This window comes from Melanostigma gelatinosum, assembly GCF_949748355.1.
Source record: "Melanostigma gelatinosum genome assembly, chromosome: 20".
Lineage (NCBI taxonomy): Eukaryota > Metazoa > Chordata > Actinopteri > Perciformes > Zoarcidae > Melanostigma > Melanostigma gelatinosum.
Genome location: NC_136653.1, coordinates 20,961,276 through 20,977,893, shown reverse-complemented (window position 1 = coordinate 20,977,893; position 16,618 = coordinate 20,961,276). Strand labels below are relative to the sequence as shown.

The window sequence follows — 16,618 nt, the reverse complement described above, 5'->3', positions numbered from 1 at the left end:
TAAATGACTCGACAAGAATCTAATCTGTGTGTGTGTGTGTGTGTGTGTGTGTGTGTGTGTGTGTCCTCCATCCAAACTCATATCGAGGTAATCTCCCAGAGTGGCCGGCTTTAAGCCTCGTCATCGCTCAGTCACACACACACACACACACACACACACACACACACACACCTTCATTTGGCATCAATATTCAGGTTTATTTTAATTTAGCACCAAAGGAGGTCAGACGAGCGAGCTCATCACCCTGTTATAGCTTCGTCACGCGTGCACACACACACACACACACACACACACACACACACACTTCTGCTCTGCTTGTGCAGCTGATAGCGGAGGAGGCTGTAAATCGACTGCAGCCGTCACAGTGTGACTGACTGCTGCTGGAGGGACAGAGCGGACCGAAGGAATCACTTCTGAAATGAAAGTATTCAGAGCTTTAGGGAGCAACAAGTTGTCGCTGATCACATCTTGTTCATTCTGACTGAGATTCAATGAAATGATCCTGATGGTGACAAAGTCTGTCTGTTTTCTTATTTGTTGACCAACAGCAGGTTGAAATGAAGACCACTACTACTGTTACTAGTACTACGAATACAACTACACATGTAGGATTATGAGATAATGTGGCACAGACATGCAAAAGGCTTTACCACCAGGAGAAAGACTTGTTGTGTCTCTTTGTCATCATGGTATGTCTCTTTGTGGTCGTGTTGTGTCTCTCTGTGGTCGTGTTGTGTCTCTTTGTGGTCGTGTTGTGTCTCTCTGTGGTCGTGTTGTGTCTCTCTGTGGTCGTGTTGTGTCTCTCTGTGGTCGTGTTGTGTCTCTGTGGTCGTGTTGTGTCTCTCTGTGGTCGTGTTGTGTCTCTCTGTGGTCGTGTTGTGTCTCTTTGTGGTCGTGTTGCGTCTCTCAGTGGTCGTGTTGTGTCTCTGTGGTCGTGTTGTGTCTCTTTGTGGTCGTGTTGTGTCTCTCTGTGGTCGTGTTGTGTCTCTGTGGTCGTGTTGTGTCTCTCTGTGGTCGTGTTGTGTCTCTCTGTGGTCGTGTTGTGTCTCTTTGTGGTCGCGTTGTGTCTCTTTGTGGTCGTGTTGTGTCTCTTTGTGGTCGTGTTGTGTCTCTCTGTGGTCGTGTTGTGTCTCTGTGGTCGTGTTGTGGCTCTCTGTGGTCGTGTTGTGTCTCTCTGTGGTCGTGTTGTGTCTCTTTGTGGTCGCGTTGTGTCTCTCTGTGGTCGTGTTGTGTCTCTCTGTGGTCGTGTTGTGTCTCTCTGTGGTCGTGTTGTGTCTCTGTGGTCGTGTTGTGTCTCTCTGTGGTCGTGTTGTGTCTCTCTGTGGTCGTGTTGTGTCTCTCTGTGGTCGCGTTGTGTCTCTCTGTGGTCGTGTTGTGTCTCTCTGTGGTCGTGTTGTGTCTCTCTGTGGTCGTGTTGTGTCTCTCTGTGGTCGTGTTGTGTCTCTTTGTGGTCGTGTTGTGTCTCTCTGTGGTCGTGTTGTGTCTCTTTGTGGTCGTGTTGTGTCTCTGTGGTCGTGTTGTGTCTCTCTGTGGTCGTGTTGTGTCTCTCTGTGGTCGTGTTGTGTCTCTTTGTGGTCGTGTTGTGTCTCTGTGGTCGTGTTGTGTCTCTCTGTGGTCGTGTTGTGTCTCTCTGTGGTCGTGTTGTGTCTCTCTGTGGTCGCGTTGTGTCTCTCTGTGGTCGTGTTGTGTCTCTCTGTGGTCGTGTTGTGTCTCTCTGTGGTCGTGTTGTGTCTCTCTGTGGTCGTGTTGTGTCTCTGTGGTCGTGTTGTGTCTCTCTGTGGTCGTGTTGTGTCTCTCTGTGGTCGTGTTGTGTCTCTTTGTGGTCGTGTTGTGTCTCTCTGTGGTCGTGTTGTGTCTCTTTGTGGTCGTGTTGTGTCTCTTTGTGGTCGTGTTGTGTCTCTGTGGTCGTGTTGTGTCTCTCTGTGGTCGTGTTGTGTCTCTTTGTGGTCGTGTTGTGTCTCTGTGGTCGTGTTGTGTCTCTCTGTGGTCGTGTTGTGTCTCTCTGTGGTCGTGTTGTGTCTCTCTGTGGTCGTGTTGTGTCTCTCTGTGGTCGCGTTGTGTCTCTCTGTGGTCGTGTTGTGTCTCTCTGTGGTCGTGTTGTGTCTCTTTGTGGTCGTGTTGTGTCTCTCTGTGGTCGTGTTGTGTCTCTTTGTGGTCGTGTTGTGTCTCTCTGTGGTCGTGTTGTGTCTCTCTGTGGTCGTGTTGTGTCTCTTTGTGGTCGCGTTGTGTCTCTCTGTGGTCGTGTTGTGTCTCTGTGGTCGTGTTGTGTCTCTCTGTGGTCGTGTTGTGTCTCTCTGTGGTCGTGTTGTGTCTCTTTGTGGTCGTGTTGTGTCTCTCTGTGGTCGTGTTGTGTGTCTCTGTGGTCGTGTTGTGTCTCTGTGGTCGTGTTGTGTCTCTCTGTGGTCGTGTTGTGTCTCTGTGGTCGTGTTGTGTCTCTCTGTGGTCGTGTTGTGTCTCTCTGTGGTCGTGTTGTGTCTCTTTGTGGTCGTGTTGTGTCTCTCTGTGGTCGTGTTGTGTGTCTCTGTGGTCGTGTTGTGTCTCTGTGGTCGTGTTGTGTCTCTCTGTGGTCGTGTTGTGTCTCTTTGTGGTCGCGTTGTGTCTCTTTGTGGTCGTGTTGTGTCTCTCTGTGGTCGTGTTGTGTCTCTCTGTGGTCGTGTTGTGTCTCTCTGTGGTCGTGTTGTGTCTCTCTGTGGTCGTGTTGTGTCTCTCTGTGGTCGTGTTGTGTCTCTCTGTGGTCGTGTTGTGTCTCTCTGTGGTCGTGTTGTGTCTCTCTGTGGTCGTGTTGTGTCTCTTAGTGGTCGTGTTGTGTCTCTCTGTGGTCGTGTTGTGTCTCTCTGTGGTCGTGTTGTGTCTCTCTGTGGTCGTGTTGTGTCTCTCTGTGGTCGTGTTGTGTCTCTCTGTGGTCGTGTTGTGTCTCTCTGTGGTCGTGTTGTGTCTCTCTGTGGTCGTGTTGTGTCTCTTTGTGGTCGTGTTGTGTCTCTCTGTGGTCGTGTTGTGTCTCTCTGTGGTCGTGTTGTGTCTCTCTGTGGTCGTGTTGTGTCTCTCTGTGGTCGTGTTGTGTCTCTTTGTGGTCGTGTTGTGTCTCTCTGTGGTCGTGTTGTGTCTCTCTGTGGTCGTGTTGTGTCTCTCTGTGGTCGTGTTGTGTCTCTCTGTGGTCGTGTTGTGTCTCTCTGTGGTCGTGTTGTGTCTCTTTGTGGTCGTGTTGTGTCTCTTTGTGGTCGTGTTGTGTCTCTCTGTGGTCGTGTTGTGTCTCTCTGTGGTCGTGTTGTGTCTCTGTGGTCGTGTTGTGTCTCTCTGTGGTCGTGTTGTGTCTCTCTGTGGTCGTGTTGTGTCTCTCTGTGGTCGTGTTGTGTCTCTCTGTGGTCGTGTTGTGTCTCTTTGTGGTCGTGTTGTGTCTCTCTGTGGTCGTGTTGTGTCTCTTTGTGGTCGCGTTGTGTCTCTCTGTGGTCGTGTTGTGTCTCTTTGTGGTCGTGTTGTGTCTCTCTGTGGTCGTGTTGTGTCTCTCTGTGGTCGTGTTGTGTCTCTCTGTGGTCGTGTTGTGTCTCTTTGTGGTCGTGTTGTGTCTCTCTGTGGTCGTGTTGTGTCTCTCTGTGGTCGTGTTGTGTCTCTTTGTGGTCGTGTTGTGTCTCTCTGTGGTCGTGTTGTGTCTCTCTGTGGTCGTGTTGTGTCTCTGTGGTCGTGTTGTGTCTCTCTGTGGTCGTGTTGTGTCTCTTTGTGGTCGCGTTGTGTCTCTCTGTGGTCGTGTTGTGTCTCTCTGTGGTCGCGTTGTGTCTCTTAGTGGTCGTGTTGTGTCTCTTTGTGGTCGTGTTGTGTCTCTCTGTGGTCGTGTTGTGTCTCTTAGTGGTCGTCATGTTTCTTTGTGGACATTTTAAGTCTCACAGGTTGTGTAGCTCGTGCATCCTGGAAGAAAGACATCACAGGAGAATGAAGTTTGGCTTCTTTTCTACTCGTTCCATCTAAAGGACCTGTTTCAGTGACGAGTTCGGAGTGTAATCGTGGAACAAAATCAAATCAAAGCCGTGAAGGAGTAGAAGTCGCTTTGTCCTCAACTTGTTCTTCTGCACATAAAACACATCGTCGGTGGTTAAAGGACAGAGGACATGAGGACGTAGGGAAGGAAAGAACAAGAAACAATGAAGAGAAAACAAACTGAAGTGAAGATGCATCAACAGTGTGTGTGCTCTTCTTCTCTCCTCTCAAACCTGGCATGACGCTGATCAGCTTAATATGCTTTCTATTGATTCTGCCTTTTCTCACACACACAGCGACCCAGTTAGATTTATCCCATTTGAGTCTCTCTGCTCCCACCTTGTCTCTTCAACTCTGTTGTTCTTTCTGCTCGCTTGTGTGTGTGTCATGCTGTTCTCTTGTTCCTCTCACTGTCGTCCCTCGTGGCCGATTAATCTCTCTCTCTCTCTCTCTCTCTCTCTCTCTCTCTCTCTCTCTCTCTCTCTCTCTCTCTCTCTCTCTCTCTCTCTCTCTCTCTCTCTCTCTCTCTCTCTCTCTCTCTCTCTCTCTCTCTCTCTCTCTCTCTCTCTCTCTCTCTCTCTCTCTCTCTCTCTCTCTCTCTCTCTCTCTCTCTCTCTCTCTCTCTCTCTCTCTCTGGAGATATGAAGAACGGAACCAAAGAGAAACCAGAGGGAGGGATCAGATCAGATGGGAAAACCAGAGCGGAAGATATACAAACGGGAAACCAGGAGGGCCCAGAGGAGATATGAAAACCACCACAGATCCAGACCACAGCTAGAGACCAGTAGAGAACTAAATATATTGATAAAGATTTCTTTTTCTTGTCGAGCATCGACCACACACACACACACACACACACACACACACACACACACACACACACACACACACACACACACACACACACACACACACACACACACACACACACACACACACACACACACACACACACACACACACACACACACACAAGAGCTGATGGCTGATCTCTGGTCTGTATGACTGTTTCTTTCTGTCTGTTGTTGAACCAGTAAACAGATGAACGAGTCCCAAGGACACTTGATCTCTCACACACACACACACACACTTTTTAATGAATTCATTTTTTTGTTTTAATTTGCATGACTGTGACAGTAAAAATTAAGAAAATTTTTACATTTTTTCCATCATTATGATTGTTGATTTATACAGAAGTTAAGTGTGTTTTAAAGAGGTTTTCCTGCTGCGGTCTTTTAAATGTTGCTTCATGTTAAAGTACTGAAGTATTCTGAGCTTCTTGCAGTTAAAGTACTGCAGTACTATCAGTTTGACGCATTTCAAATACAGAAGTACTATCAGCTTCATGCAGTAAAAGTACAATAGCATTATCAAGATCACATAGTAAAACTACAGAAGTACTTTCAGCTCCACAAAAGTATATATACACACACGTCTATTTATATACACACTCGTGAGTACTTTATTGCTGAAACACGAGGACAGAGACGTCGTCCTCTAAAGGAGACGTCTTTGTTCCGGAGACAGACGGTCACCTGTCCGAGGTGTTTCCCTGCCTTTCACCCAGTGCATGCTGGGATACTCTCCAGCCGCGCCACCGTCCCCGAGCTGGAATGTTTTCTTCTGAAACACAATCAGCTGTCCGCAGACCCCGAGGACCTCCATCATCGGGGCCACTTAGATCACCTGGACGTCCTCTTTAGGACTCCAACACGCCGGCCCGGGGAGCCGCCAGGAAAAGAATAGAAATCGACCGCGGCCAAAGAAACCGGACCGGCGCTTGGGCCGGCGCCTGCTGGTCGTGTCCCAGTCTGAAGCGGAGCCAGCGGAGACAGCAGCACCCCCACATGGGACGGGGAGTCCAGAGAAACAGGAGCTTCTAAATACCAAAGTACCGATCGACAGCATTACTGGCAAGACGATCGGCCCGCTCCACCGCCTCAAACAAAGAGCCACGTGAGACGCAGGGAGCATTTGATTCTGCTGGTTTTAATTCACCAGTGTTTATCGTTATTGCTCTTCCTGTATACCTCCTGCATCTATAAACAGCATAAGTGCAGTGATGTGTTCTGCTATGTGCTAACACAAAGGTCAGGAGGCTGGAGAGCAGGAGGCTGATGGAAGGATGGCGGCTGAGCGTTCTATTAGTTTCTATTGGAGCATCATTAGAGGGTCTGATTGTTATGGATGAGCTCCTTATCTTTTCCTTTATGTGCACTCTAATGCCGATGATATGCTGTATACTTACAGATGGTGGAGCAGGTTATAAAGAGGAGACACGGAGAGCTAAAGTGAGAGGAAGTGGAAATAAATATTTCCGTCAATTTTTATGTACGAGCTTTTGAATTTAAGCCTCGCTGCATTCTGTGTTTGTTGGCCACGAACAGCCAATAGGAGAGCAGCTTATCATGATCGGGAGGAAAGAAATAATGAAGAAATACAGGCCAGAGGGGCCCAAAGGGTCAGGGGCCCAAAGGGTCAGGGGCCCCCTCTGGCCTGCACCGACAAAATGTCAACTCAGGGAGACACGTATGCCAACCAAGAAGAGACTCGAAATGACCAGATAAGAGACAGAGAGACACTACAAAGAGACCAAAACAACCACAAAGAGACAGAGATACACCACAGAGAGACAGAGAGACACCACAGAGAGACAGAGAGACACTACAGAGAGACAGAGATACACTACAGAGAGACAGAGATACACTACAGAGAGACACTACAGAGAGACACTACAGAGAGACAGATATACACTACAGAGAGACAGAGAGACACTACAGAGAGACAGAGATACACTACAGAGAGACAGAGATACACTACAGAGATACACTACAGAGAGACAGAGAGACACTACAGAGAGACACTACAGAGAGACAGATATACACTACAGAGAGACAGAGAGACACTACAGAGAGACAGAGATACACCACAGAGAGACAGAGATACACTACAGAGAGACAGAGATACACTACAGAGAGACAGAGATACACTACAGAGAGACAGATATACACTACAGAGAGACAGAGATACACTACAGAGAGACAGAGATACACTACAGAGAGACAGAGATACACTACAGAGAGACAGAGAGACACTACAGAGAGACAGAGATACACTACAGAGAGACAGAGATACACTACAGAGAGACAGAGATACACTACAGAGAGACAGAGAGACACTACAGAGAGACAGAGATACACTACAGAGAGACAGAGAGACACTACAGAGAGACAGAGATACACTACAGAGAGACAGAGATACACTACAGAGAGACAGATATACACTACAGAGAGACAGAGATACACTACAGAGAGACAGAGATACACTACAGAGAGACAGAGATACACTACAGAGAGACAGAGATACACTACAGAGAGACAGATATACACTACAGAGAGACAGAGATACACTACAGAGAGACAGATATACACTACAGAGAGACAGAGATACACTACAGAGAGACAGAGATACACTACAGAGAGACAGAGAGACACTACAGAGAGACAGAGATACACTACAGAGAGACAGAGATACACTACAGAGAGACAGAGAGACACTACAGAGAGACAGAGATACACTACAGAGAGACAGAGATACACTACAGAGAGACAGAGATACACTACAGAGAGACAGAGATACACTACAGAGAGACAGAGATACACTACAGAGAGACAGAGAGACACTACAGAGAGACAGAGATACACTACAGAGAGACAGAGAGACACTACAGAGAGACACTACAGAGAGACACTACAGAGATACACTACAGAGAGACAGAGATACACTACAGAGAGACAGAGATACACTACAGAGAGACAGAGATACACTACAGAGAGACAGAGATACACTACAGAGAGACAGCGATACACTACAGAGAGACAGAGATACACTACAGAGAGACAGAGATACACTACAGAGAGACAGAGATACACTACAGAGAGACAGAGATACACTACAGAGAGACAGATATACACTACAGAGAGACAGAGATACACTACAGAGAGACAGAGAGACACTACAAAGAGACAGAGAGACACTACAAAGAGACAGAGATACACTACAAAGAGAAACCAAACAACTGCAAAGAGACAGAAAAGACTTCTATATTTTCAGCCATGACTTTTATACTTTGACTCTCTCACTAGTTTATATTCTGGTTACTTGAGGTCTAGTTGTCTCTTTGCACTTTTCACACTGACTCTTACTCTCAAGTAGAAATCTTATTCTCGTGATAATTTATTCATGTTTAAAGTCTCAGATTTTGTTTTAAATTCGTAAGAATGATCTCAATAATAAATCTGATGGTTCACTTCCCAGAGTGGAACAACATTTCATGTTAACATTTCATGTTAACATGAAATGTACAATATAATGTACAACACGATGTACAATACGATGTACAATACGATGTACAGTTGTGTGTATTTATTTTCTACACTGTACAATTCTTTAGTTCCGTCCGTCTGTCAAATCATCACTGAACATCGTGAACATGTTTCTAATAAATTACACATCGTAGCTAAAACACCAGACGACTAAACTAAACTAAAGTAAACTAGACTAAACTCCAGTGAACTAGACTAAACTACAGTGAACTAGACTAAACTACAGTGAACTAGACTAAACTGAACTAAACTAAAGTGAACTAGACTAAACTACAGTGAACTAGACTAAACTAAAGTGAACTAGACTAAACTACAGTGAACTAGACTGAACTAAACTAAAGTGAACTAGACTAAAGTAAACTAGACTAAAGTGAACTAGACTAAACTACAGTGAACTAGACTAAACTGAACTAAACTAAAGTGAACTAGACTAAAGTAAACTAGACTAAAGTGAACTAGACTAAACTACAGTGAACTAGACTAAACTGAACTAAACTAAAGTGAACTAGACTAAAGTAAACTAGACTAAACTAAACTACAGTGAACTAGACAAAAGTAAACTAAAGTAAACTAGACTAAAGTAAACTAAAGTGAACTAGACTAAAGTAAACTAGACTAAAGTAAACTACAGTGAACTAGACTAAAGTAAACTACAGTGAACTAGACTAAAGTGAACTAGACTAAACTACAGTGAACTAGACTAAACTAAACTGAACTAGACTAAACTACACTGAACTAGACTAAACTACAGTGAACTAGACTAAACTGAACTAAACTAAAGTGAACTAGACTAAACTGAACTAAACTAAACTACAGTGAACTAGACTACAGTGAACTAGACTAAACTGAACTAAACTAAAGTGAACTAGACTAAACTAAAGTGAACTAGACTAAACTAAAGTGAACTTGACTAAACTACAGTGAACTAGACTAAAGTAAACTACAGTGAACTAAAGTAAACTACAGTGAACTAAAGTAAACTACAGTGAACTAAAGTAAACTACAGTGAACTAAAGTAAACTACAGTGAACTAAAGTAAACTACAGTGAACTAGACTAAAGTGAACTAGACTAAACTAAAGTGAACTAGACTAAAGTAAACTACAGTGAACTAAAGTAAACTAAAGTGAACTAGACTAAACTAAAGTGAACTAGACTAAACTAAAGTGAACTAGACTAAACTACAGTGAACTAGACTAAAGTAAACTAAAGTGAACTAGACTAAACTAAAGTGAACTAGACTAAACTAAAGTGAACTAGACTAAACTAAAGTGAACTAGACTAAACTAAAGTGAACTAGACTAAACTAAAGTGAACTAGACTAAACTAAAGTGAACTAGACTAAACCTTCTGTTCTGATCCAACAGAAACTAATCTCTGGTCATTTATTCCGGTTTTAACTCATTAACAGCTTCATAACATCGTGATGTGTTTTCTGCGTTTAAGAGTTTAAAAGTAAATTTCAGAAAAGCAGACACAGAAAAAACAACTAACGTGAAACATTAAGTTCAGTTTTGATTTGAATACGATAAATATATTATATTTTGATGTAAAATGAAGATTTCTGCAGGTCTAGAAACACTGATTGTGTTTCAGTGTAACTGGTTGAAAACCATTTGTCTCTTCATGTTGTTTTGTTTACGTCCAACAGTTATAAAGTTTGTTCTCTTCAATGAGTCTGAGAGGAACAAGTGATTTGTGTTTAAACTGAAGGAACTCTTCCGTCGCTGCTTATTTAAAGGATGTAATGAAGACTTCTGTTGTTGGGTGCGTGAGCTCTTCTTCTCTTCTTCTCTGCGTACAATCGCCCTGATTTACACCCGACAGCATTACTGAGGCACCACAAAAGAAGAAGCTATTGAAGCGACTCAAACCCCCAACAGTCTCCTCAGTAATCACACGTGGTCCTCTTCCTCCCTCACTGCTGCTCATCACAACTCATTCAAGAGCTCAAGTACAGAACCGCTCCACGAGGTTCTGCTGGTCCTGATGGTGACGCCGGTCTCTGTGCGAGAGTTCTGGTCCCAGAGCTCCGGGGGGAGGTCCTGACGAACGGGTTCAAACACCGTGTCGGAGGATTCTTTCTGTGACGATTGAGAAGCGGACACATCCGCAGGCTGTGATTGATAACTCTACACACACACACACACACACACACACACACACGCACACGCACACGCACACGCACACGGAGGGATATTCTGTCACCATACTTGTACAGACGTGAAGCCATGTGAACAATTCGGGGTGCGTTTGATTTAAGCTCCCAGACACTCGAAGTGAAGCAGAGCTGGAGGTGGGGGGGGGGGGGGGGGGGGAATAAATCAGGAGCCGAAATCAACACCTCAACACCTGATGACATCACGCCGTGACCTCTGACCCTGCTCGGCTGCTGGACGGAGTCACGGTGAAGCTCATCCTGAAGCTCTTTGAGTTGTTTTTCTGGACACTTTTGCATCCTACATTTCCCATAATGCAACAGCATAGCATCTCTTGTTTCAACAGAAAACATGAAATGTTTCCGCAGGCCGAGTCGAGAGAACCGCGTTTTTCTTCTTCTCTCTCTCCACCTGTTCCTCTTTGTGACAGTCACAAAACCACAGAAGAAGAGAAACGCAGCGTCACCTGATAACGTAGTGATCCAGATGTTTGACAGATGACTGTGACCATATGGAACACATTCGTTTTTACTCTTCATCTCAAGAAGAATCATGAACTGAGGCTGAAATAAAAGATCAAATCTGTTCATCAAGGACTCAAACATCCCGTCGTGTCCTCGGATCCTCTCTGGTGTTTTGGATTATTTCTTGTGTGCAGGTTGAGCGGCCATCTTTCCTCTTTGTTCCTCCAACACTCACTTCAGAGCTGCGTCGGCCGTCAGACCTCCATTACAGCCGACGCTGCTCTCTGCTTCTCTCCCTGTGAGTCACCGCTGTCTGCTGCACACCGGAGTCCAGAGAAATACTCACATACAGAGAGGTACTGTTTATATGTACACCTTCATGTTCAGACTTTAACTCTTTTTACCACAAAGACACCTCAAGAGAGCCCAAGAACTTTTAACAATGAAGGCGGTTGTGTCCGGTTCTCTTCATCTTTTCTCACGCGAGGCTTCAAAGTGTGAATAAAAACACGTGAACGGAAACACGGCTGACGTCTTTAAAACATCCACAAGCAGTTTAAGGAAGCGTCTCTGAGGACTCATTCACTCATCATTAACCAATCAGTGTCTTCAGCGGATCGGTTCTAAACCTCGGCGCTGCCGACTCCACCGTCTCCAGAGACTCTGGCAGTGAAAGCGTTGAAGGACGAGAGAGAAGAGTCTTCTCCCCGCGAGCCGCTTTAACAGGAAGAGGAATAACAGATAATTAAAGTGTCAGCGCTCTCGGCTCCGTGCTCTCTGGCAGAGAGAGGATCACTGAGATTAAAGCTCGTCTGTCCGTCCCGACTCAGCCTCGAACACGGAGCCGCCGTGTCCGCTGAGTCACCGGCCTCGGCTCAGGTGACCGACCGAAGACCAGCTGATAGATATATATATATATATATTTTATATATATATATATATTTTATATATATATATAAAATATATATATAAAATATATATATATATTTTATATATATATATATTTTATATATATATATATTTTATATATATATATATTTTATATATATATATATATATATATATATAAAATATATATTTTATATATATATAAAATATATATATATAAAATATATATATATAAAATATATATTTATCAGGTTTTACTCTGTGGACGACTTCAGCTGCAGCCAGTGGGGGAGTATAAGTACATATACTCAAGTACTTCAGTATTTACCTTTGTCTGCCAGTTAAATATTGTACTTTTTACTGTACTAACAAAGCATTGTTTGTCTTAATATAACAACTTAAGGAACCAAAGTTACGCGACAACGTAACAATTCAACAAAATAACTGACGTAATAAACGTCGCGCAACGACGCGTCGCACCTTCACCTGCTACTTCACCTGCTCCATGTTAAAGCTGACTTCGTACCATGCCAGCGTGTTTTCCTGGAACTGCGTTTGTTTGAACCTCGGTTCCTTAAAACACAGCTGATCTTTGTGGAAAAGTTCCTGCGGTCAAAAAGAGAAACGATGTTCCGATCACGTGCTCCGGACCATTTCATTCTTCATCATGCTCTCAGAAACCGGCCCTCTGCCGTGTGGCGGACTATGACGTGAACGTTTGCGTCTTTCATGAGAGTTAATGGCCCGAAAACGCACTGAAGGAAACACAAGAAAAGGAGCTGAAAGCAAAGCAGCCGCTGAGGACTGTGAGCACTCAGGAGGGGTTTCAAGACCTGCGATAAAAAGCTATCGAGCAGCTTCCTCTGCTTTCACACGCAGACTGTGCTTCACAAAAGGTTGGCGGGAATAAGCGGGATGTCGCTGCCTCGTCCCTCACACAGCAGCTCGTGTTGTCTCGGGCGCCCGTTAGCAGGGAAAGGTCAGGCCTGCTGCTCACACACACACACACACACACACACACACACACACACACACACACACACACACACACACACACACACACACACACACACACACACACACACACACACACACACACACACACACACACACACACACACACACACACACACACACACACACACACACACCTGTTGTCGTGTGTTTGAGGTGTCGACACAGCAGCTGTCTGAACTTTCACTGAAATCAAAGTTTCACACAAACCTTCAGCCTTAAGACGATAAAACTACAGGAGAAGAAAACTCCCCCAGCTGATCACTTACATCAAGACAATTCCTTTTCCTTTGAAAATGTGTGTTTCAATTGGCAAATTAGGCATCGTTTTATTTGATATGTGCAACTTTAGATCAGATTTCAGAACAACATTGGATTAAGTCCGGTTCAAACTTCTTGTTTCAGTTGACATGTTGGAGTGACAGGTTTTTATGATATCTCTCCATCAATCATTAAACTCTGTCGACAGCCAAAAATACATGCTTTCCTCCATGTTGAACCCAGGCTGGACTCATTCACCACAACATGCTCCGACACTCCTGCAATATTCAGGAAGCTTCTGAAAGAAGTCCTGACGCCGTCGCCCATGAACGGAGTTTCCAGTGAACGAGTTAGAAATGTGTCAGCAGGTTCCGTGCAGCAGCAGATCTCCTGCAGGACTGCTGCTCTGTGATATGACACACGAGGAGAATCAGAGGATTGTGCAGAAGATGAAGAATCTTCTTTCTCCTCCTTTTCCTGCAGTCGTTCCTTCATTTTGATGAAGAAAACACGACTAAATATGTCGGTCAATAATCTTTTTGCAACGACTAAGACGCCGACTTCATGAAAGACCAACTGTACCGATGTCCACACGGTGTCACTCTGACGTCTCTCGTTGGTTTCTGGATGTTTTGAAGCCTCCAGTTCGCCAATTACGGCCGTCGCCATCTTGTTTTTATCAACCAGTGAACAGGAAGTGACCATATAAGGACTGAAGAGGCGTGACGTAGAGACGGCGTGTACGTCTCTGGTGTCGACCTGTCAATCACTGTAAGCCCCGCCCTAAAGCATCCCCTGCTTTATGGTCTGTGTGACTCTAAATGGACCATAATGTACTAAATGAACATCATGCTGTATTGAAGAAGACTTGAAACTAGAGATTGAGACATAAACTCATGTTTACAATGTTTACTGAGGTAATAAATCAAGAGAGAAGTAGAGTCATTTTCTATAGACTTCTATACAACCAGAGGAGTCGCCCCCTGGTGGACACTAGAGAGAATGCAGCTTTAACACGTGAAGCTCTGACTTCTCTTTAAAGAACCGGAGGTTGCTGATATCTATGACGCAGTATCGTTCAGAGGTATGTCGCTGCTCACTGAGGTTAAAGGCAACAACAGCTCGAGGACTTCTGTCAAGGACACTTCAGAGTCGACTCGTCTACTTTTAAAACACAACTAGTGTTGATGCAGGTTTGAGTCTTTCCCGTAATGGCAGGAATATAAGACGTCATTATGAGAGCATATGGATTTTTGAGGCATTTAAAGTACGTACGGGAGAAAGAAAGACGAGATCTCAGAAGCTGTTTGTTTTGGTGTGAGCAGAATGTGACGGATTCATCCAGAAGCCTGAAGTCACCAGGAAGCTGCAGCCGACAGACAGTCCGTCGTTGAATGAATAAATGATCCAAATATCTCAACTGATGTTCCTGAAGCGACAAAACATTCGATGCAAAAAATCCAAACACGTTGCGTCATCAGAACAAAGGTACAGAAGACAGATTCAACCGGTTTCTGTGAACACTCAGAGTCCAATCAGCACCAGAGGAAGATCACAGGAGGCCGACACGCTCGCACATGATTTATATCATCAAGCAAATACGATGCGTTTAAGAATACTTCTGTAATATAAAAACAGCAACCAAACGCATGAATATTAGAGGGATTTTGTGTATTTTTATAGATACAAACACGTTTAAATCTTGCTGTAAATCCATCTCCACATCTGTGCTCAGCCACCAGAGCAACATTCAAGTGTGCAATGAAGGATCGATGATAGAAAAGGCTTCTTTTTGCGCACTTCTAGATTACAATATTACAGTTTTGTACCAAAGAAGAAAACAGGTAAATAAATGTTTCCTCTTCTTGTCACATGACCTGAGCCGCTGAATGAATGGAAAGTGGTGTCTCGGCTGAGACAGAGCGCTGTGTTGCATAGGAACAGAGGAAACTGAGTCTCTGGAGGCAGAAAGAAGCTGAAAACACACAAGATGCGCTTTAAAGTGCGTGTTTTCAGGACACAACTGAGTCTGCGCCCCAAGAACGACCCACACAGCGCGTGAGCGCGTCAGCGATCATCGGCAACGCGAAGAGTTGTGTGATTGTCGAGGTTATGTGTAAATCAGCGCTTTTCTTAATTGGATTTGCTTCACTGGCATCATTTTCTGACGCCTTTGCGCACAAACACGAGTTTTAAACGTAGTTTCATCTTCATGTTGAGCGGAAACATTCTGACATTTGGTGCCCAACTGATGGAAGTTGTGTTGTGTTTGGAGCTAAATTAAAAAATGTATATTTCTGCTTAGCAGGCGTGATTTAGAGTCAGTGTCGCAGGTGCTTTTGTCGCGTCAGGATCCACGAAAGAGGTCAGAGCGCACATCCCCAGAAGCCTTTACGCAGTAAGAACAAAGAATGTACTCACATGTGAAACTCCTGCGTTGGGAAACTGCGGGTTCGTTTTTGTGCTGTTTTTTGGGGGTTCTTTTAGGTCACACCATCCGCATCACAGCGGACACATCCCATCCGGAGAGGAGGCGCGAGGTGGCCGCTCCATGAGCGCAGGAACTCCGCGTAAAAGTGTTTGAAGAAGATCTTGGAGGAGGAAGAAGAAGCTTGTTTTGGGTTTCTTACATCCAAGCAGAGCGATGATGATGATGATGATGATGATGATGGTGATGATGATGGTGATGATGATGGTGATGATGATGGTGATGATGATGAGGAGCGGCAGGCGCGCTTCAGTCCAGCCGGAGAGAGGAACGTGCGCACCGGGCAGCTTCACTCCGTCTGCTCCGCTTCCTCCGACATCCTCACAACTTCTTCACTCCTCCGGAGGCTCAGCTTCCGTTACTCCTCCGGTGATCCGGTAAAAGTCTCCTTCACCTCAGAGAAGAAGCACGAACTGATGTTTTTATTTCTTCTCCTGCTTCTCAGGTGTGATGATTAACAAGAGCCACACACGCGCTTTCAAAATAAAAGTCCTCTCCTCGTGCAGCTCCAGCTGTTGCTTTTGTTTTCTTTGTTGTTTTTTGACCTTTTGGAGAAATGACGTGAGAAGTTCGTCCCGTCAGACGGAGTGTTCGGCTGCGTGTCGGTGCGTCTGTAGGTCGGTCGGTAGGACTGACCGGCCGGACTCCCGTCGTCCCCGCCGCTTGATCGCCCCACGCACGCGGACGGAGAGAGAGACAGAGGGGGGGTCAGTAAAGTATCGCGAGGTTACGCCCCGAGTCCCGTTTGTCTCGCGTTGCCGCCTCTCTGGTCCTGACTCCTCTCATGAGAGATGAGAGAGCAGGTACTGAAGAACAATTATTAAATATTCATCATCAATAACAGAACGAATCAGGACAAAGAATCAACAATCAATTCACTGTTTATTGACATGAAAGTAAAAAGAAACAATAATACTAAAATATGAACAGAATATTAACATACATGTGTATCTACAACAATAAGATTAAACTTCATTTAAATACATATTCC

General features: G+C 44.8%; 1 protein-coding gene across 1 annotated transcript in view; it reads right to left on the bottom strand.

The window, feature by feature from the left end:
* Nucleotides 1-15,687, bottom strand: part of LOC306794371 (sodium channel protein type 2 subunit alpha-like) — a 151,952-nt gene extending 136,265 nt beyond the window's left edge. Inside the window, 1 exon segment of the mRNA XM_079292406.1 lies at nucleotides 15,561-15,687. The gene's annotated coding sequence lies outside the window, so the exon portion shown is untranslated.
* Between the last annotated feature and the right edge of the window lie 931 nt (nucleotides 15,688-16,618).